Here is a 22593-nt window from a genome sequence, read left to right as displayed (position 1 = left end):
CAGAAGGATTTAAGTGTAGAGAAATGTTTACTTTCTAAAAGTGGCATTTCTAAAATAGTAATATAAAATTCATCTTCACCATTAATCAGGATTTTGTATCACCATTCTGGCCATACTAAATATGACCTGGCTACTCCTTTCAGATCAGGATCTACCACTCAAATAGTAATTAAGGGTAGCCCCAATGCTATCCTATGAAAGGAGCAGGCCTCACAGCAGTGTAAAAACGAATTTAGGAGTTTTACACTACCAGGACATATAGAACACAAGTGCATGTCCTGCCTTTTACCTACATAGCACCCTGCCCTATGGGCTAACTAGGGCCTACCTTAGGGGTGACCTATATGTAGAAAAAGGGGAGGTTAAGGCTTGGCAAGTACTTTTAAATGCCAAGTTGAAGTGGCCGTGAAACTGCACACAAAGACACTGCAGAGGCAGCCCTGAGACATGGCTAGGGGGTACTCATGTGGGTGGCTCAACCAGTGCTGCAGCGCACTAACAGCATTTAATTCACAGGCTCTGGGCACATGCAGTGCACCTGACTAGGGACTTACAAGTACATTAAATAAGCCAATAGGGTATGAGCCAATGTCACCATGTTTTAAGGAGAGAGCATATGCACTTTAGCACTGGTTAGCAGTGGTAAAGTGCGCAGAGTCCTAAAGCCAGTAAAAATGAGGTCAGAAAAAGAGAAGGAGGAAGGCAAAAGTTTGGGGGTGACCCTGCAGAAAGGCCATTTCCAACAGTGTTATTGTGCATTTTGGATGATAGCGCATTGAGGTGCAAACTACTGTTGCTGCAACATCAGCATAAATGTGCACAGTTGCAGGGGAAACCTCACAGTCAGGTTGAGGTCCCACACTAGTGGCGGTACCTCTGTACAGCAGTTTCCCATTGAGGAGGCCCCGCCATGAGCGTGGGACTCCTGCTGCAACTGTGAGGCCTCTGCTGCAACTGCGGAGGCCATTTGTGAATCAGACCCTCAGTGCGGTGCAAAATCACTTTTGGTTCAATATAGCATCATAAGAGTACCAGATTTAGGAGCAAAATCACACTTGGTTCTAAAATTACCATTTGTGGAACATCCGGCGTGCAGAAACATTTTCAGGAAAACAAATGACATAAAGAAGTAAGGAGGGAGAGAAGGAAATATATTTACAAAAAAGTTAAGTAACGTAAGGCCAGATGTACAAAGTTGTTTAGCAGTTGCAAAGCCTGCAGTTTTGAAATTGCAGGGTTTGTAACTGCTAAATGGCTTTTTAGTATATTAAAAACCCAATTTGAGAGTCAGTAACAGGCTACAGAATCCAAAATGAGTTTAGAAATGCGTTACAACTGCTATTTGAAAGAGGCGATGGTGCATCACTTCTAAATGACATGTCATTATGGCATGTGTCAATGTTAGAGTGAAATCTTTATTAATACATTAGTTGCACACAAATCAGCATTGGGTGGCTCTATATATCGCATTTACAGGCCTCACTGAACTGAATTAACATCTAATGTCAAGTGTACACGTCTGAAAGGTGGTGGACATTGTGCCTACCCATGTTGAACATTGCATTTACCATGGCAGATGTTGTGCCTAACCACATTTATTAAAATGGTAACATGCTTTATACCAAAGTTTGAGAATAACTAACCAGTAGAATGAATTAATATAATTAGAAAATATTTATGATTTATGTTGATTTACATGAGTTATTAGCTTAAAGCTACACATGAGCAGCAAAGATAAATGCACATCTAAGTTTTACTTAGTGTGATGTGTTAACAAAGATTGCAATTAATAATGAAATGCTTTTCATATTTCATGATATAATACTAATGAGATATATTAATGAGTTTTCATATTTTACATGCCGTATTAAATATAATAATGCATTATTTTTTTGTACTAGCTTAACTAGGCCTGAAGTTTCATATTTGTTGCAGTAATGAAAATGCTGAATAATTGCTTTCCCTGAATTTTTCTATTAGGCTGTTTCACAAGAGTTCTATTGTGTGCAAGCTTTTGACCTTGGAACTGGTACATCGAGAACACTGTAGAATTGAACAATAAGAAATACCCTATCGTTTAATCATCCAGTCTCATATGAAAGAAGAAAACTGTTGTGAGCCCTGGGAGGATTTCGGAATGTATCAACTAATGTGCAGAGTTATGCGTTACTGCTGGTGTCACATGGAAGGAGAAATGACTTTGCGCTTACCCAGAGAGAACTTAGAGATGTTGCAAACATGATAGGCATCCTAAATTTAATTAGACATTTGTCATTTCACGACATATGGATCTACACAGTGGACCAATCAAATTTCATTGGACATCTCTAGTTAGGCAGAGACATTTGAAACTTTTAGTCAGTCTACATTCGATCACCATGCTGTCAGGTCCACGTGTTCACCCTGTCTCTTGATGCTTCTATTGTTAATAACTTCATGTATTGCTAATTTGCCTGGTGAATGTAGTTGTTATTTTGCTCTATGCATGTTAATGATATGCAGCTTGTGTTCCGCATTTTTCCTGATGATGTTCCTGATGCATTCTGCTGGATCTGACATGTTCTGTTGCCAAATTTAACCTGAAAACCCTACTCCTGGCAACTGATGTATTGATTTGTAAGAAGCATCCTCTTAAAGATTGATGTGTTGAGTTTTGATAACCATCCTCATAAAATTGACATGTTGAATTTAAATGTGAGCATTGACCGATGTCACCACCTAATGATTTGAAATTTGTTTCTTTTGCGCAAATTATATCATTGCTTGTTTGCATAATTCTTTTGGAATGTTTAACAGTATTGATGTTAAGTAGATTACATTTGTTTCTATGATTTGATCAGCCTATGGTTTTCATTTATCTTTGTAATTTGGTATTATGCACTATTTACATGATTTTGGCTTTGTGGTTGAAATAAAGCTTTGAAACGTTTTATTAATTGGAGTTTTGTTTCCATGGCCAAATTGGTTATGGTGTGCAAATTTGATGTTGCATTGATTGAGATTTGATTGAATGTGTTTAGTTTTACCACATTCTTCACTGGGTTCAAAGTTCTCATCAACCTTAGTGTAAGCTTTTTTGAATCCTGACTTGGAGGAGAAAACGCGCTCACAAATCTTGGTAGCAGAGCTATGGTTTTGTCCCATGAGGAGGGGAGAACCAAAATTTTGAGTAGTGTTAAGAGTAGGCAAATATTTTGATAGTAGAGTCATGGTTCCCATGTATACAGATGTCCTAAGGGCAGTTTGAGGGGTCAATATATTTCCAGCGTTGTGTTGCAAATGTTCAGTATTTGTATGAGTATGGTTTTGCACTTGCAGAGCTTTTACTAAAATTGCGGTGAAGTGTGATGTTGTGAAGTGTTTATGGAGTTGTCGTACTCAAAGTGACTATGATGCTTTGTGCTCAAAATTGCCCATGTGGTTGCTGTTGTTTATGGGTCTGTCATGGCATAAGACTCTGGAGTAATGCACAAGAGTATGGAGATACTTGCTTAATTTATTGCCTGCAGTGAGGTATTGGTCTTTGGGTGCCATTGACAATTCCAGTAGTTTTCCTTAAGTGAGTGCAAATTGTTGGTTGATATTAGGTGAATCCTGAGTGCACCTGGAGAATCTGCATCAATCAGAGTGAGATTTTCTGGTCGAGTCTCACTTGTGTAAATGAGAAAGCCACAGTCGAAAGTGTAGCCCATACTGCTTTCAAAGCATTTGAGTCCTACCTGTAGTGAGCAGACAGGTTGTTGATTTTGTTCGCAATATTTTGCATTTGGAGTGTTTATGTATAGTAGTATAAGAGGCAGTTGCAAAGCGACTTGCAGCTGCTGAGTGAGTGAGTGTGATGTCATCTGGTCCACTTTGGGATTGGTCGGTTAGTGAGAAAGATGAGCACGTATTGAACAACAGTCCTTTGTTGCTATTGGTTGTGGATAGCTTGCGAAAAGGATTGTGGAAATGGAATTACTTCCTGATTTCTGAGAATTCGTATTTATAAATTAAAATTAGTGCAAAGATGACATTTTTCAAAGCGTTAAGAAGTGTGCGCTGAGAGGAGATGTTCTCATTCCACTTAGGGAGGGTGTGCTAACACCGCCCGAGGGAACTCCAGCGTAAGAGGTGATAGAAGAGAGAAGAGCTTCGGCTTGCATTTTGATTAAGCAATGGTGTAAAATTACAGAGAAAGAAGGTTCCTTTGCTTTTCCATGTTAGGAACATTTCATTTGAGGATTCTAGAAAACTTGAGGAGAATATTGTGTGAATTGAAGCCTCCTCTGAAACCTGCACAATTTGCCGCTCTTGGTATCTTTTGGAGCTAGAGGCCAGACACAAAAGGAATACAGACATTTCAGTGTAGAATGAGGAGAGCAGAAAAAGACTTTGGCAGAAGCTAGATGGGATGATGAACAGAAAATCTGAAGATTAGACATGCTAGAGGGAGTAAAAATGTTTCCATCTATAAGAGAAGATGATGATAGGAGTGCAAAACCTAAAATGAAAAAGAAGCAGACAGATAAAAACAGAGCAGAAGGCAGATGAGATCAGAAAGACAACTACACAAGAAAGTGAGTCAGAAGACGAGTTTATAAAACAGCTTTTGATGAATTGACCTCCGCCATATCATGTGGTTGAAAGGATAGCACAAAGTGTAATCTCGAGTGTGCCTACAGCTCCAGTTTCACAGAGTCCAGTTCAGGTAGTTCCAAATTTACCTGCTAGTTCAGTGACACAAGTGCCTTCAATTTATCCAGCAGTTACAATTGTTAGTACAGTACAGCATATTACAGCGCCAATTGTGAACCAGATAGTACCAAAGACAGGGATGATTCAAATGTAATCAACACCTAATGTAACAGCATCTGCACATAATCTTAACCAGAGACAGACGATGCCCATGTTTTCTCCAGTTTCAACAACCCCAAACAAGGCTCCGAATCAAACAGGACAGACTTTTGGTACAGTGTTGACAGGACAAAGTGCAGGGATGATGACTTTGGAAAATCAGACAAATTTGTCAGGACCAGAAGCCTTGACAGTTCCCACAACAATAGGTCCAACTGCCCCATTGTATGTTTCACGAAATACTGGGAGTAGCCTCCAGAACACAAATCCTATGTCTGCAGTAGTTTCACCATACTCAACTAATTCAGAAATGGAAAATTTAGCTACATCTCTTCTGGCTATGACACCCATGCAAATTACAGGTCCCAACCAGATGTTAGAGTGAACAGGCCCAGAAATAGATGTGATGTCCCCCCGTTTTGCACATGCCATCACCAAGACAGGTTATGAGAGTACCTTGTAATATTCGCAGAACCTGATGCAAGAAACAATATTAGTTTGCAGGGATTTTCAGTAAAGCAACAAATGAGAGAGATTCAATGTGGAGCTTATTTTCATGTACCTTGGAGCAGCAGTGACATAGTGTCATTCACAAATGTACAACTGAAATTAAGATAGAAGCACATAGAATGGTATAAGCAGAAAGAGACGTTTGTGAAACTTTAAAAATTCCTGAGGGAAGATTTGAACAACTTGTTTGACATTCTGGTACAAGGCAAATTGTGAGTTGAGTGCAAGCAGAGTTTTCATTGGCTAACTTGTGAACCACTGAGAGATCCAGTAACAGGTGCTCCATCTGAAGGGGTGATGAAACGGTATTAGAAAGTGATTGAACTCCTAGAGACTAGGGTTCCCCTAACGATGTTGATTGGCAATGGATTGACAGGACAGCACAGGAAATGAAGGAGTTGATTCATGCTTACTATGGGAGATTGTTGCAAGAATTTAAATAAATAGCACAGTGGTACAGAATTATTAAGCCAAAAGGCATGAGTCATTTTGTGTTCAGATTTATGCAGGGGCTGAAACCTGAAATCAGCAATATGATACATAGCCATTTGATTTGTTGGCAGAATAAACCGATTAATGAAGTGCTGTGGTATGCTAGGTACTGTAATGATGAAACTGAATTGAAGCAGAAAAAGTTAAAGCAATGGTGATGCAAATTAAATCTGCCCAAACAGCAAGAATACAGAGTACGCAAGCAATGGTGAACACTAGTGGGATGCATGGCATGCAACAGCAGGTGAACAATGCATCTCGGTTCAGAGGTAGAGGTGAGGTATTTGAATAGATTAGAGTGGTAATGTGGTTGACATGCAGTCGATGACGAACCTGCTTCCGTGTCATGCTTGCAGAAATCTCAGACATTGAGGATGGATATGTCTGCACAGTAATGTGAATAATTTGGTACAGAATAGTGGTGTTGCACAAACGGTGGACAGTGGTCAAGTTCAAATTTGTCCAGAGACCCCAAATACAAAATGTAGCTGTTCCTACCAGATTGCCACAGATGCAGGTCTCCCAACAAATGCAAATCCTTCAGCAAATGCAGTCTCCACAAGCCCTAATGCAACAGCAACCGGTGATGGTTCCTCAACAGAATATGTATCAGAAGTCAAATGCAAATGCGAATCAGTTAATCACATTAATTGATTTCAGTGATGATGAAGTTTCCGAAACATATCACAGTGATAGCCCAGATGAGAAAGAATGTGTTCTGGCCCACACCCTTAGAGGTGGATCAGCGTGGTTTCTACGTAAATGCCGATGTAATAGGACATGATGTTTCATTCTTGGTTGACACTGGAGCAACATGTTCCATTGCCAGAAGTGCAGAAGTTCCAGATGTGCCTTTGCCAGGGAGAAAAGTACAGGTGGTACGGGGTAGCAAATCAGCATTTGACAAACCTGATTACAGAACATATTCCAGTTAAAATAGTGTCCTTTGAAGATTTGCATCTATTTGTGGTTTGCGATTCAAGTCCTGTGAGTCTGTTAGGATGTGACCTATTATGCCAAATAACCAGTTCTACCAGTTGTAGTCACAAGGAAATAGCAATCCAGACGAATAGTGATGATGAGATGCCTAGCAAAACTGATGAGATGTATTCTCTTATTTTACTATTTCTAATGATGATAGTTAATGATTTGCCCAAAGAGCTGCAGGGAACAGCGATGGCGAAGGTTTGGGATTTTTCAGGAAGGGATATTGGACTCATCAGAGACAAATGCAGTATTTCTTAAGATCGCCCAATATAATATGGCCCCAGTAGTAATTGCAGGAATTACACATGTAAATTGAAAATTTGTTTGAGCAGGACGTTTTGAAGGAAGTCATGGAAAGTCTGTCTAACTCTCCTATTATAAGACTGCGGAAGCCCGATGAAAAATACCACATAGCCCAATATTTGAGAAAAGTGAACAAGATTGTTGTTTCATCTTGTCCTCTGGTACCAAATCCTGCTGTGATTTTGCTTCAGATCCCTTGTGAAGCGGAATGGTTTTCTGCCATTGACCTGTGTCAGGCACACTTTTCTGTCCCGCTTCATGAGGATATTCAGTTTTTATTTTCGTTCAAATTTGGAAGCTTTGTATATTTCTGGTGTTGCACTCTTCAGGGGTTTACTGAGTTCCCATCCATTTTCAATCGGATTTTGAAAAATAATTTGGAGTCCCTGAGCATGCCATTTCATTCAGTTTTAGTTCGATACATTTCTGACTTGCTGGTCACATCAAAGTAGGAGAGATGCAATTGCCTTATTGAACCATTTGGGTGAAAATGAGCATAAAGTTTCACACACAAAATTACAGTACTGCCAGAAAGAAGTGCAATATTTGGGTCATCACATAGAGAAGGAAGTAAGGAAGGTGTCCCAAGAGGGAGTTGCAGCAAACATGCAAATTAATCCACTAGTGACACAGAGAGATGTTAGAATATTTCTTGGAGTGGTTGGCAACTGCCTTCAAAGGATCCCACATTTTTTCAATGATTTCCAAGCCTTTGCAAAAATTGACACACAAAGAAACCACTGATCCAGTGCCATTTGACAGCACTTGCTTGAAAGCTTTCACTGATCTGCAAGAAAACCTTTGCCGAGCCCCAGCTCTGGGAATGCTAGATTACAACAAATGTTTTTCATTGTCTTGTCATAAACTTGACAGTTGTGCACTTTCTGTTTTGATTCAGATGCATGCAGGGGTCAAAAGACCAGTGGCCTATTTTTCTGCTACACTTGATCCTGTAGCTGCTGCTTTGTCCAGCTGCTTGAAAGCTGTCGCGGCGACTGCTGTCAGCATTGGACAGTGCACAGGTCATCCTTTCCCCATTCCGTAGAGGATCTTTTGACCAGAACCAAAACCTAATACTTGACTAATGCACGTTTGACCTGTTATGAGTCCCTGATTTTAGGATCTCCTAATGTGAACATTAAACATTGTACTGTATTGAACTTGGCAACACTTTTACCAGTGGTTAGAGAAAATGTCAATGATAAAAATGAAATGGAGCATGACTATATTGATGTGACTAGGCACGCTCTAAACCGAGACCCGTTGTTTAAGATACCACATTAGACAAAAATGACTATGTCATATAGCTTACTTATTTAAATGTGATCACAGACATGGTGATCTGCTGACTCCAGAAGGCCGCCACCCCTGTGGGGGCATCAAATCTTGGAGAATTTTAGTTTTGGATTTACCTCATGAAAATTGATGAGGTAGGTTAGATAGTGGCCCACCATAGTTTGGACTCTTGTGAATTTAGCTACTAATATGTAAAATGATTTTCCATTTACAAAATGTTAGTGTGTAAATTACAACTGTTAGCAAATGGAAATGTCCCACATCAGACCTCCAATCTCTAGAAAAATGTAAAGAGGAGGTTGGAGTGTGGCTTAAATCTGGTAGCAACGGCTCAAAGCCACAGATTTCTCTCATAGAAAATGTGAGTAAAATGTGGTTATGTATCACAAAACAATATTAATGCAAAAAATAACAGATAGGTAATGTCCCAAATGATTATAATAAAAACATGTATTTAGTAAAACATCAACGTGATAAATATCAGTTAGGTGATCAGGCGTAAGAAAATAGACCTACAAGAAACAATGAAAAAGTAAAAGTCAATGAAAGTCAATAGGGTATGGGTGACTGGGTTCAAAGTGCCTTTGCAGGCTGGTCGCATTTTAGATTTTTTTTCCTTGTATTAAATAAAATGTTAAAGACGTGTCACTGCATTGTCTTCACTCCAGTTTAGAAAGTTCCCTTAATATTCTCTTTTAAACTTGGGGCAGGCTGACAGATTTCCTTATTTAAGCCTTATTTATCTGGCACACTTCTACATTAAACAGTGCCTAGAGCTTGCCTGACTGTTTTCTTGTCTTCAGGGCACCACTTTTTCTGTGATGGGATTTCATTAAATAAACCAGTGCATCTTGGAAATTGTAACCTTGGTTTGGTTCAATTCAAACCAATGCACCATCAAAGTTGACAGCAATGATTTGCAAATCAAAACTGGAAAAAGTTCTGCCAACATTGACCGCTAACTTTCCTATAACTTTCTTGTAGAGAGGAGCACAGCATTGCACATTTGAAACTAAACTCAAGCAAGGGTCTCTTTGCTGAGAGCTGCAGACCAAAATTGTGCATTGAGAGACTGCCCTGGGAATTCGAAGCTAAACATGCACGCAATGTACTGGACATTTGAGGCTATTACTACACAGCGTTGAGCAGATCTGAGTATTTTAGGCTAAACCAGTGATTGTGGAGGAAGCTGTGTGTTTCAGGTTATTTCTGCACCTATCGTGGTTGAGTTCAACATTGAGAGAAATGCCTATGGATGGAGAGGGCGTGCTGGACATCTGAGACTATGCCTCACTATACTGAGACTGTGATGGGCTTGTGAGATATTTAGGGCTTTATCAGTATTTGTGGGACAGTACATAGTATGTGCAACTACATGTGACGTTATGAGGCTATACGTCTGCACGTGTTCTTTGTGCATGTGCATATGATGATTATGCATGGCTCTTGGATGCTAATCTGGGTCCATGGGAGGTCCCCAGAATTGTGTGATGTCATGGAATATGATGTGGTTTGGGATGTAACTTCACTTCAATTATGTCACTTCCTCTGAAGTCTTCATGATCAGAGGTCACAAGACTTATTGTGATGCTGTTGAGATCACAGGCTTTTTGATGTCACTTACTGTCATGTGATGGGATGTGATGTCACATCTACTATCGGGGGTATTTTGATGAATCAACATCCATGCTTGACAGCAATATTTTAGCAGGCAGCTGCCCAAATCGTGCAGTTCAGTCTCTAGTTTTTTCTGGCGATCTAATTACAATCACCAAGTGGGTGGGACAGTGACATGTCCAGTTTGGAGGCTATCCAAGTACAGAAAGTGATGCGCAAATGTTGTAGAATTAAACTTCGGGCATACTTCCCAAAATCCTATGTTCACTAATAAATTCAATATTAAGTAAAGGACAGATTGCTGTGATGATGATGGACTTTCTAATTGTTTCTTCAACCAAATTGTGAATGTGGAATTTTAAGCTTAAAGCATACCTTAAAAATAGGCAGTTCAAATCCATGCATTAATGATGATGTTACTGCAGACATATGGCGGCCTCATTGTGTTAGTGTTCCACTGGGCTTAAAGTCATACAGCCAAGGTGAAATAGAAGTGTTAGAAGTAGGGTTTTAAACAATTTAAAAAGGTTTATTTCTGCACCGAGCTCTTTATCAGACAGCGTGGGTTTCAAGGTCAGAATATGTAATTTAGCATTTTCTACCACTTAGGCAGTTTATACACTTTTTTATTGATCAATTTCCTAAAAGTGAGTTAGGCCAGTCAGGCTTAGCCAGTTATGGCCATGTTTAGGGTTCAGAGCTCATGCCCTGGGAGGCGTTTAACAACTTACCAGTGTCCATCGTAAAACGTGCTAGCAATTCTAAGTGCATGAAAGCAAACAATCTGGGGGGGGTTGAGAAAATGTGAATTTTCATGTAAGTGAAAAAACACATTTCAATGCAAAACCACCCTTCTTGAAACATAAACAGGACTACTGAAAGACTTCCAAGAACACATGTCATATTTAGGAACAAAAACACATTTAGGGACACACCTACCTTTTGTGAAATATATCTAGGGCAGAAGTCGGGGGCAAACGTGGGTACATGCCGTCAACTCACTCTACCCTCCACACTGCAAAGAAGCTGGGCCTCACTGAAATATGCTGAACTTGTCCTGGTGTAAGTTTCAGACACCTGGGCCCATTCAGCATTTCCCGCACTTTAGTTTGGAATAGCAAGGTGCAGACCTGGGAGGTGGTTTATCAGATTCCAGCTGTTCCCATAACAAAGGCCAAAGTTAAGTTTTGTTCATTATTCTGACTGGGAGCTGGAGCCTTCTACCGAGATGAAAATGCAGTGGAGGGGAAACAAGGGCACACAGCTTTTTATTACTTCACAAGTACTTCAGAAGGGCATGGCTTTGAATTTGTTCAGTCCCTGTATGTAAGAGATATGTATGCACTGTAAGAATGCCAAGTATGTCAATCTGACCCAATATCTATAGAAATAAACAATTTAAACAGCATTATTTTGTTTTATTTCTTGCATGGGCTATTCATCCCAATGCAGGGTATCAGAGCGCTTTACATTACACGCACACATTATACATTAACAATATATTGTATGTGTATAAAACGATGTACAGTATGTGTGACAAAGGAAGTAAGGGTTAAAGGGTGTAGGGATCACATGCCTTTCATAGCTCACTGTGCTATTTTAGAAGAATTACAATTTACGAACTGCAAGTAACAAGGATTTCTGTGTTAAACACTGTAACCCACTTACATATTTAAATGAAATAAAAATCTGTCATCTGCATATTAAATTATGTGCTTAGCAGGAAACTCATGAACCCTCTGTGCTACTTTGATTCAACACTTGGACTAGGCAATACACAGATCTCTCCAGCAAATGTTTTAACCTCAAGAGCTATCTTACCATTATTATTATTGTCTGAGATTTACTGGGCACACAAAGATCTTTGCAGCAGACTTTGCAAGCAATTAATCACAACAGTTTGCTGCAATTATTCTCCTTGTTGCCAGTTTCTTTGTTGCATAGTTTAAAAAAAAATAAAAAATGTATAAGTTGAGCACTAGATTTCATCATTGTTGTGTCTTTTTTTTTGGCACAACCCTGATGCGAAATCTCACTTGTTAAATCTTGTAATGTGCCTGAATGTACTTATAATAGACCTGCTAAACATATATGTGAGGTCTTAAGATCTGATATCATTTCTTGTGATGTCCCTTCCTGTGAGATCAAGGGTTGTGATGGCACTTCCTGTGATGCCACATGCGATGTCACGCGTTGTAATGTCACGCTCCATAATGTCACTTGCATGCTAACTTTGTAAGTCCCTCCACGTCTTTTTTTAGTACTTGTGCCCTGAATAGCACTATAGCTGCAGAAGTCCTTTTGGGCATAAAACACATTTACATGCAAAATTACATGTGTAGGTACAGAAGCAATGTGGTTGTGGAGACACTTTCAGATGCAAAAATAAAGTCTGGAGCAAAATCACATTTAAGTGTACAAACACATTGTGATGCAAATAGATCTTGGTTAAAGTCAGTGTAATATATGCATATTCAGAATCAGTGAGTACAAATACCAAAATGTCAGGCTTCTGAAACATTTCAGAAATTGGGTTAATCGCAGGCGTGGAAAGGCCTGAAGGTATGGATGACATGCAGTGAAGACTGGGCTCATGCAGACACTAGACCACACAACATAGTTTGACTTGAAACCCTTTCTTACGAGTTTGCCTAAATACTTTTGGGTTTTATTTGGAGTTTGGGTTTAGTCTCCCATACCGACTGAGTTAGGGGTTTCCATTTTTATTCTTCACTAATCACTAGTTCTAGTGCTTGCTCCCTTGTGTTTTCCTGTTATCAGCTTGGGGCTCAGCTTGCAACCTGACTATCTTCTAGGATCCTGGGATTTCAGCCTGGCATCCTGGTCTGACGTTGGCTCGCTATTGCTCATTCTACTATTAAGATGGGTAGGACTCATTTGATATGTAGGCACAGCGTTTATAGTCACACCATTTTACACTAGTCCATATTCCGAACAATTGTTTTTGATTCAGCTTATAGGCGGTCCAAATTCTTTGAGCTGCAGATGTTCCCTGGTAGAAGTTCTCAGATTTCTCCACTGTATGAGATTAATCCACGTAAAGGGTGAATCCAGTCCTGTTTTTTCATACCCTTTGTCCCGTTTTCCTCTAGGACCTCTGATTGACGCAGCCTCTACTTGAATTCTCCACACAGGGCTTTAGGGAATTTAGGGGTTTTCTTTGGTTTTGACTACTTGGAATCAGACATCAATTAAGCCAGGAATTAGTGCAAAGCCTGCTACAAGTGCAAAATTAGCACTACAAAAAGCCAATAGTGTGACACCTTATTGAAAATTTAAAAACCAACATCTTCTGACATTCTACTTCCCAAATAGTTCCAATTTGCTGCTGATGCTGTTCTTAAAAACAATGACAACATTTCAAGATTACTTAATTGATGCTCGTATGGCCCCCTTAGTCATGTTGCTGGTATGCTTGCACATCAGTGCGATCTGGAATCTGGACATAAAAAAGGGACTAAACACTAACCTTACAAACATGTATGAGGTCAAGGAAAAGTTCAGGGGCAGTAAAACATAAACAAGCAAATGATGTGCATTAAATAAAGAAACGATTACTTGAGATATGGTCTATAATATATGAAAATGCACTATAAATACTTCTCATGCATTGTTTTCCCAATAAAGACGTGCTTTCTGAATTTTGTCTTTAGCATTCTTTTGCACGCAAAAAGAAAATATTTGATTGAAATACAACATTTGAGATGTACGACCTGTATTTATGTTCGTATTTAAATCAACATTCAAACAATTGTTTATACCTCAGAATGTCCTCTTTTTAGTAAGAAAAGCCTTTGATTCAGGATGGAATTTACATTCACCAAATATCCCATGCCAACTGCAGCTGCTCTTGAATAAAATGGGCACTACGCGTAAGAGGCAGAATAATCCACCTAAAATCCAAGAGCATGAGAGTGAGAGAGAAATACTCCTCTTGTTCCATCCATGATGTTAATGATTCTGTCCTAAAGCAAAGGCGGAAGGAGGGCTTACCAAAAGCCACCATCTGCTGCATGGGATTTACCCAAAGCCCTTCCTTTGTGTACTTCTTCAAAGCAAAGGTTCTAGACTACTGAAGACATATAAAGAATACTTCGCTCTTGGCAGTACTCCATTCTTGTAGAAGTTCATTTCTTGTGTCGCCTTTTACATTAGGTCGACCTAACCATTGTGGCACTTAATTAATTTTCCTACCACCGTAGTATTCCTCCACCATGAGAACAACAGTCTTTTTTATGTTTCATCTCAGTTGAGGTATACATTTCCGTAACATATGGAAACATTAGAATGAGTGCAATGAGAATAATGTGTGCTACAGAGGAAATGTTGTGTTGTATTGTATTTTAATTGCATTCATATGGTACTTACTTTCCCTTTTGAGGAATTAAATCTCATCAGACTGTCCAAGTTTGAATGTCATAGGTGCTGGCTAGATTGCTGGAGAGGCCGGGTTCAGTGGCCAGTAATAGCTCCAAATCACTAAACCAATAGTTGCCATATTTACAGGAACTTGCAGTTTGATGTTAACATCTGCAATTCACATTTTGGAAGTCAATATGTGTAGCATAGGAGCAAAGGTAATTTAAAAAATGAGTGTTGTTGGTATAAGACTGTCACCTTTTGTTCATGCTACACCAAAAAAGGTCTTATTTTGTTTCTAGAAACCTGATCATCCTCCCACTGGTCCAAAGAGATGGGAGAAATATAAACTGTTCATAAAAATTCCTGACAGCAGACATCCATCCAGTAAGAGATGCCCACTGCTTCCTGAGAATATCATCCACGTTCTCTACAAAATATACATAGTTATGAACAGGAGTGAGCAAGAAGTTCCACTCTGCCAGGGGAGATGGCAGAATTTTGGCTACTCTGCATTTCAATTGTGCCTGGAGTTCAGGTCAAATTCCACCAACCGCCACGTGGGAGAGTTTTTTTCCTGCATGTGGCTCACTGAGGGTAAGTTGGCAAGCACGAGCCAGTATTGGCATCCCCAGAGTTGTTTGGCACTAGGAGGGCCAGAATTTCCTAACATGGGCCTTCTCGAACGTTCACTGCAAGAAAGCTTCTGCTCAGGTAAAAAAATCTATTTGAATGACAGAAAATTCAACTCAAGCAGCCCCTCTGGTGTGCAATGTAGTGCCGTTTGCTGTGATTTTTTAGTGCGGAACGAGCTCCCAATGTTAAAAATGAGCGCAAGCAGCTCGATGTGCTACTTTCTGCCCCTCTATGAAACTCTGCAGAATATCGCTGAGTTTTCACCCCTAGTTATGAACTGCTAATGTACCTTTTTGTAATAGCAGGATAGGTTGGATCCCAAAATAATTTTGATTGATGCTCTTTCCTGTCCTTGGGGCTATGTTAAGACAGGGTTTGCTCCAGACCCCTTTTTTTCCCTGTGTTATGAAAGCAGTTATCTGGAGGTAGTAATGTGTCACAAGAACATATGTTGCAGTCGTAATATGTATGTATTGGTATTTCTATAGCACAAACTTAGCGAGGAAGCAAGAGCGCTCTTTTCCATTTGAGGGAACGGTAGACAATCTACAAGCTTGTTCACATCAAGTAGGGATTGCACAAGTACAATTCCCACTTTTTGGGCACAGAGAGATGTAGTGATTTGTCCAGAATCACACCATGTTGAGTCCAATGCCAAGGCCGGGATGCAAACTTTGGTTTCCAGGTTCCAAGCTCAACAGTCATTTCTTCTAAGCCACCTCTCCTCCCTGTGGTTTGCTTGACGGTTTTGGTGTTGCTTTGTTTTTGTGCTATTGTGATTTTGTTGTGTTGTACTGCGATTTTCATTCTGAATTCTTTTTTGAATGTTTTGTTTTGATATGCCCCATTACGTTTCAATTGTGCTATGTGTTTAATTGTATTATGTTCTGTTTTTACTTTAGATATGTCAGTAAATGCTGCTACATTTCCAGTCAAAAACAGCAGGTGTTGGAAGCTCATTTAACAAGCAACGATTTACCACAGTCTGAGATGGAACAATAGCACTGCTCCAGCGCTTGAAATTCTAAGGACACCAGTCAGCCCAAAACTGTGGACAAGAGCGAGTCCAAACTTAGCACTCGCTGTGCTCGTTTTGCGTGGTATGGCCCTTGGTGCGTTGCACAGTTTCGTAAGACATCTTGAGTGTCCGTGATTACAACTTAAATCACTCTAGATGTATTGTCCCAAAGCAAGTGGACAACACAATGATTAAGACAAAACCACTAAACTCTCAGTGGAGCCTATTCAAGTACTTAGAAAGGTTCATATTTCCCTGTCACTACTTTTCACCGTAGCTCACTGACCTTTCATCCTATTTGAACAATCTTCTTGTCAGATCTTTAGTTACTCAAGGGTGTGTTAAAGCTAATTTCTCCTCTAATGTTGACTTTTTTAGTAATAATGAATTACGTTTGTGAGTTGGAAAAGCAGGTGTGTTTTGTTTTTCTTTCGTCACATTGTGTGCGGAAAGTATGCCACCTTCAAACTCTATCTACCTCTAAAAGCTAAACACCCTCAATTAGACGGGATCATTCTACCTTTTACAGCTTTTACTGTGGACTCAAATTTACACTCACTAGTGTTTTGAGCTTTTTTGTTTTTGTAGAAATTACTGTTAACAATTCCAAATATTCCATGTTGGTTACAAAATAGAAAAAATATGCTATTTATAGTGAGGGTATTGCTCCTGTTGTTTTTAGAGGAATGTTGACAGCCGAACCCTTACATTTAGCTTTAGAAGATAATCTCATACTAAGAAGATATTTTCAAGATATCGTCTTTGCTTTTTGATTCACATTGTTTTTATTTTTATTAATTTGGAATTGGCAAAAGTGTGACTAAAATTAATTGTGCCACCAAAAATCTCAACCTGGCTGTGCGAGTGGTAAAATAAAACATATCCCATGTGTTTTACCCTTCTGCTATTAACCACTGAACATTGCAGGGGGCTGGACACTTTTACCTCCAGCAGTTAAGCATCACCTACCTTTAACTATTAGCAAGAAGGTTAACAAATGCAGCTTTTCGAATTTCTTAAATAAATGCAAAGTATAACATGAGTATCACCTGCCCATATATGTATAAGGAATGTTTAAAAGCCAAATTCATTCAAAATGGGAGATTGTTCAGGGACTTCTCTTTATAGACGGTGGAGGGTGATTGATCCTATTCACAGAGTCATATGCGCATGCAAGTCTGCCTTACATGCACAAATTGTTGGATTTAGGTATTCACAGTAGGGGGACGTTGCACCAGCAAATCCTATTCACACCTAATACTACTCCACGATGGGGTAATATAGGAAATAAATACATCTCAATAAAGGGGTGAGTGGGTTAATCGGGCAGAGCTTTCCTGAACAATTTGGTGACATCCACTCGATGAAACGTTTGTAGGTATTATCCGGCCACTCCTCCGCCATTTGTTGCCCTCGAAATAGTCAAAGATTTACCATTGCCAATGCAGGAGTAAATCTCTTTCCATATTGGCAAGAAAAAAGAGCAATATAAAATTGATGGTCATCGGAGGAAATCTCTGTTTTAAAGGAATGTCCTTGTGTTTTGACATGGAATTTAACAAAAGTATTACAGAGCGTTGCACCTATACAACCATCACTGTCACAGCTTTCTAGTAATACTTTGATAATGTATCAAGGTTGCAGATCTGCACCAACGTGAGTTGATAAACCATCAGGTGAAGATGTATTATTTACTTTATGAATTAAGAACTTTACTGTTGCATGCCTCTAAAAACAGATGTGTGGGAGGAAGGGTATGACATTTAAAGAGTATTGTTTGTGAAATGAAAATGTATTTTGATGCAAGGTGACACCTTTCACCGGGGTTCTTGTTAAAGGTCTGTGACAAGCAACTATTCTTTTTGTGTACTGAAGAATGTGTGGTGTGAGAAACTCATCCTTTCAGCATGTTCACCCCCATTTGTTTCTGACTGATACTGGAAGTAACTGACCCTAACTATGCCCTGGCTCTGCTATCCAAGCCCATGGCCAGTGCTCTCATCAAAAAGTGTTTGGTAAAGTGGTGCGGTTACAATTGGCAATAACAGACTCATATAGGTCCCTAATGTATAATAGGGCAGGGAAGTTTAGAGGCCCAGTATATTTCCTGCACTGGATTGTGCACTGCTGTGTTGCCTGCTGTAATTTTTAAAGGCAGTCCTGCTTTCTTTAAAAAGTAAAATGGGTGCAAATTTGACCTTGGAATTAAAGGTACTTCCAAAGTGATAACTTACCTTATGTTTACATAGAAGTCACCCCTAAGGCCTCCCCTAGGTGCCCCAGAGGTGGGGTGCCATGTAACTATAAGCAGGGACATTACAAAAGGTGTTTTCTATGCCCTGGTGAGGGAAAAACTGCCCATTTATCTTACCTCATTTTAGATCCTTAGCTCCCTAGGCTAACATGGGAATATTTCATAGAAGCATAAATATTCCAAGATAGGAGCAAAATGTGTCATGAAAGGACTCAAAAGATTGGTAATGATAAAGCCAAGTACTTGCCACTGTTGAATTTATCATAACTAATACAGAAAATGTTTTATAGGACTTTATTTTCTGTAACCCAAAATCCAGCCTGCTAGTGGCCTCTCCTGATTGGTGAACCTTAACAGGATTAGCCAGGCTGCTTTGATGAAGTGATAAGTGGCCTGCACTGAGCAGAAGTTATCTGATGGTGGGGGGAGAGCTGCAGCTGCAGATGTCAGGCCAGGAAGGGGACTGGGTAAATCAAATTGGGCTTCAAAGGAAGCAGGACAGTAAGGAGTGCCAGCCAGGCCTGCCCTCTCACCCTGCACCACACAGACAGATAGCAGGTCCAGGAGAGTAATTTACAAATGATCTGAAGGGTTAATGTTAATGGAAATGAGCCACACCAGTAGGTTGGTTTATCCAGGTCTTGTTCCCCTGGAAAGAATTAATCCAGCTTGGATTTTAAAGTGCAGTGCTTTGTGGGACAATAAAGTGTCACACTTTGGAGAGAGCTGTCAAGCTTTTGGGTATCATCCTGCATCTCATTGGACAGAGGTGCCCCCCGCTTGTCCCCCAAGATGATTGAATAAATAGGGCTGAGCTGCATTGCAACTTAGAGCTGCTGCCTGAAAACACAAGAAGAAGAAGGGCTGCCTTGCTGAAAGCCTGATCTGCAACTCAAAGAACTTCACCCTGAAATACTGCTCCTGTTGCACACTGGATCAATGGCCCTAAGGACTTTGCCTTGCTTCAAAAAGTACCAAGGAGCGGACTCCATGAAAGAAACATGTTAACAGAGCTTGCCTGCACCAACTCTCACAAATGTCCCCAGCCTGGAGTGCGTCCAGTGGACTTTTAAGGATTTGGCCAGGTGAATTGTGGGAGAGCTTCTAGACCCTAGCATCTGTGTTTGGGACACTTTGAACCCTCAACAGGAAGATGTTCCAGCAGTTTGAAGAAATTTGGTGCAACTTTGGGAAAAAACTCCATAAATGGACCAACCCGATGTCGTGTGAAGCCGACTACCTTCAACCACGACCTGGCCTGAATTTTAAGTTTGTCCTGCTGAAAGCTACAGACTTCCAAGGCCTCAAGGAACAGCAGTCCGACGATGTTGCACCAAAATCGGCTTGCTGAGAGGACCGCAAGATGGCAAGAGGGAAAATCCCATTGCTCTCTGCTTTAAATTGTGACTTAGTCCCTGTTAGAAACGGAGTATCTAGTTGGCAGTTGTTTGTACCCTGTGTAAGTAGGGACCTTCATTCTAGTCAGGGTAAGGGAGCCACACAGCTAAGACAAACCCTGCTCATGCCTTTTGTAGTTTGGCTCAAGCAGTCAAGCTTATCTCAGGGTCAAAACATTTGTATACACGCACAGTAAAACAGTGAAAACACCTCAAAAGTACTCCACTCCAGTTTAGAAAATTAGCCAATATTTAGTTGAGTAAAACAATACCAAAACAAAAAAAATCCAAAATATTCAAGCAAAGATACAAAATTTCAAAGATTAAACCCTAGTAAAGCGATTAGAAACACAAGATCTCCAACTGGGACTATCACAACATCTTGATGGAGTCATTACCAACAGTCCAATGCCACTCATGAGGGAGTGCTGGTCCGGTCACAGAGTCATACAGACCCCAGGCACAGTATCTTGGAAAATAAAGAAACAAAATGTTGGATGGAGTTGGGGGGGTGAGGCATTCCTGGAGCCAGTGAAGGGTTCGTTCCTTACTGCTACTGAGGAGGTGATGCATCGGTTCCTTACTGTTATGCAGGAGAGCTGAGGTGTGGGTTCCTTACAGTTGCAGGGGAGGTGAAACAGTGTCGTTGCCGAAGCGTTGGTTCCTTACGATCCAGCGTGGTCAACGAATCCAGCAGGTCTATATGGGAGGTGTCAACTTTGCGGTGTTGCATTCACACCATGGAGCCTCAGGTGCCACTGCGGAGTCAGAGTCAGGTGTCACAGACGTTGGTGGCATGGCACTCCAAACTCACAATGTGGCAGGAGTTTAGGGGTGCTCTGGTGGTGTCGGGCCTAAACTGTCGGTCATGGTCATTGCATTTAGTGGAGACCACAGCTCCTGTGCCGGCAGCTGTGTGGAGTCGGACTGCCCAGCACAGCTTCCGAAGTTGCTACGGAGTTGATTTGCTTGTTTCTTCTTGGTTACACCAGAACTCACTGCCACAGTCCTAGGAACTGGAATTGGCACCACTTGGCAAATCAGGATTATCAGCAAGAGAGCACAGGTGCTGGCAGATGAAGTCTTTGATGTCCCTGAGACTTCTTAACAGGAGGCAAGCTCAGTCAAAGCCCTTGGAGAACCTTTGGAAGCAGGGTATAGAAAGCAAAGTCCAATCCTTTATCTCCAAGGACAGAAGCAGCAAACAGCAGACCAGCACAGCAAAGCAACAGGCAGAGTGGCAGTCACTCCTACAGCATCCAGCTCTTCTTCCTGGCAGACGGTCCTCAGTTCAGGCGGATTCTTTGTGGGGTCAGAGGTCCAGTACTTATACCCATGTTTGCCTTCAAAGTAGGCAGACTTCAAAGAAAAGTCTTTGTAATGCACAAGACACTGCTGTTCCTTACTTAGCCCCACACAAACTCCAGGGGGTTGGAGACCGCTGTGTGTAAGGACAGGAACAGTCCTATTCAGGTGCAAGTGTCAGCTCCTCCCTCCTCTCTAGCTCAGGAAGACCCAACAGGATATGCAGGGCACCCCTCAGCTCCCTTTGTGTGACTGGATAGAGTAAATTTACAAACAGCCCAACTGTCATTTTGACCCACAGACAGGCAGAGGCACAGAATGCTTAAGCAAGAAAATGCTCACTTTCTAGAAGTGGCATTTTCAAACTTATAATTGAAAAACCAACTTCACCAAACAATTCAGTTTGAAATTGTGAGTTAAGAGACCCCAAACTCCACATCACTATCAGCTCTCAATGGGAAATTACGCTTAAAAAGTATTTCAAGGCAATCCCCATATCACTGTATTGAAGTGATAGTCCTTGCAATAGTAAAACAGAATTGAGCAATATTTCATTATCAGGGCATGTAAAATACACAAGTACATGTCCTACCTTTGAAATATATTGCACCCTGCCAATGGAGCTGCCTTAGGCCCACCTTAGGGGTGCCTTACATGTAGTAAAAGGTAAGGTTTGGGTCTGATAAGGGCCATAACTAAATGGCAGTAAAACTGGCCAAACAGACACTGCAGTGTCAGGTCTGAGACATGTTTGCAGGGCTCATTTGGGTGACCAATCAGTGCTGCAGACCACTGGTAGCATTTGATTTACAGGTCCTGGGCACACATCGTCCACTATACTAGGGACTTACTGGTAAATCAAATATGCCAATCATGGATAAGCCAATCTCCAATACTATTTAGACAGAGAGCACTTGCCCTTTAGCACTGGTCACCAGTCGTAAAGTGCACAGAGTCCTAAAGGCAACAAAACAAAATGCAGCACACAGTCAAAAACAGGAGGTCAGAGGCAAAAGGTTTGGGCATAACCCAGCACAAAGGCTTCTAATGGAGGTGGGACCTGGCAGCTGCCTGCTAGACGGCTGCTCGTCCCCAGAGAGGGGAAGTTAGTTTCACATCGGAGTGTTCACCTCCCCAGTGCACCACCGCAATATGTGCCCATCAGGGCAAAGGACCAGCCTCATCTGCTCGGCGGTTTTGACAGACTGTGACTGCCGCATATTGACACGGATGGTGGGCCAGTGGATTCCTGGTGGTTGTAGCAGCCGTGGGTGAGGGTGAGTCTGCCTTGGCCACTGTGTGTCTGCTCTCTTCATTGCTGTTGGCTGCTCAACTCTTCGTTTTGGCAGGTTTTCTTCATCTTTCCTCTCTGATGTTGGGTATTCCTTTTTTGCCCCCTCCCCCACGTCCCCCCCCGGGCAAGGTGTAGGGCAGTTTTCTGCTGGGAGCTGGTTGCGTGGGGACTTCAGCTAGGCAGAATGACTCTTTCCTGGGTCCTGATGGGAAGAGTCATTATAAGTCTGACGAGGCTGGCTGGCCAGGAAGACCATCAGTATTTGCAC

Source organism: Pleurodeles waltl, chromosome 11 (genome assembly GCF_031143425.1).
Source record: "Pleurodeles waltl isolate 20211129_DDA chromosome 11, aPleWal1.hap1.20221129, whole genome shotgun sequence".
Classification (NCBI taxonomy): Eukaryota; Metazoa; Chordata; class Amphibia; order Caudata; family Salamandridae; genus Pleurodeles; species Pleurodeles waltl.
This window is presented reverse-complemented; position numbering follows the sequence as displayed.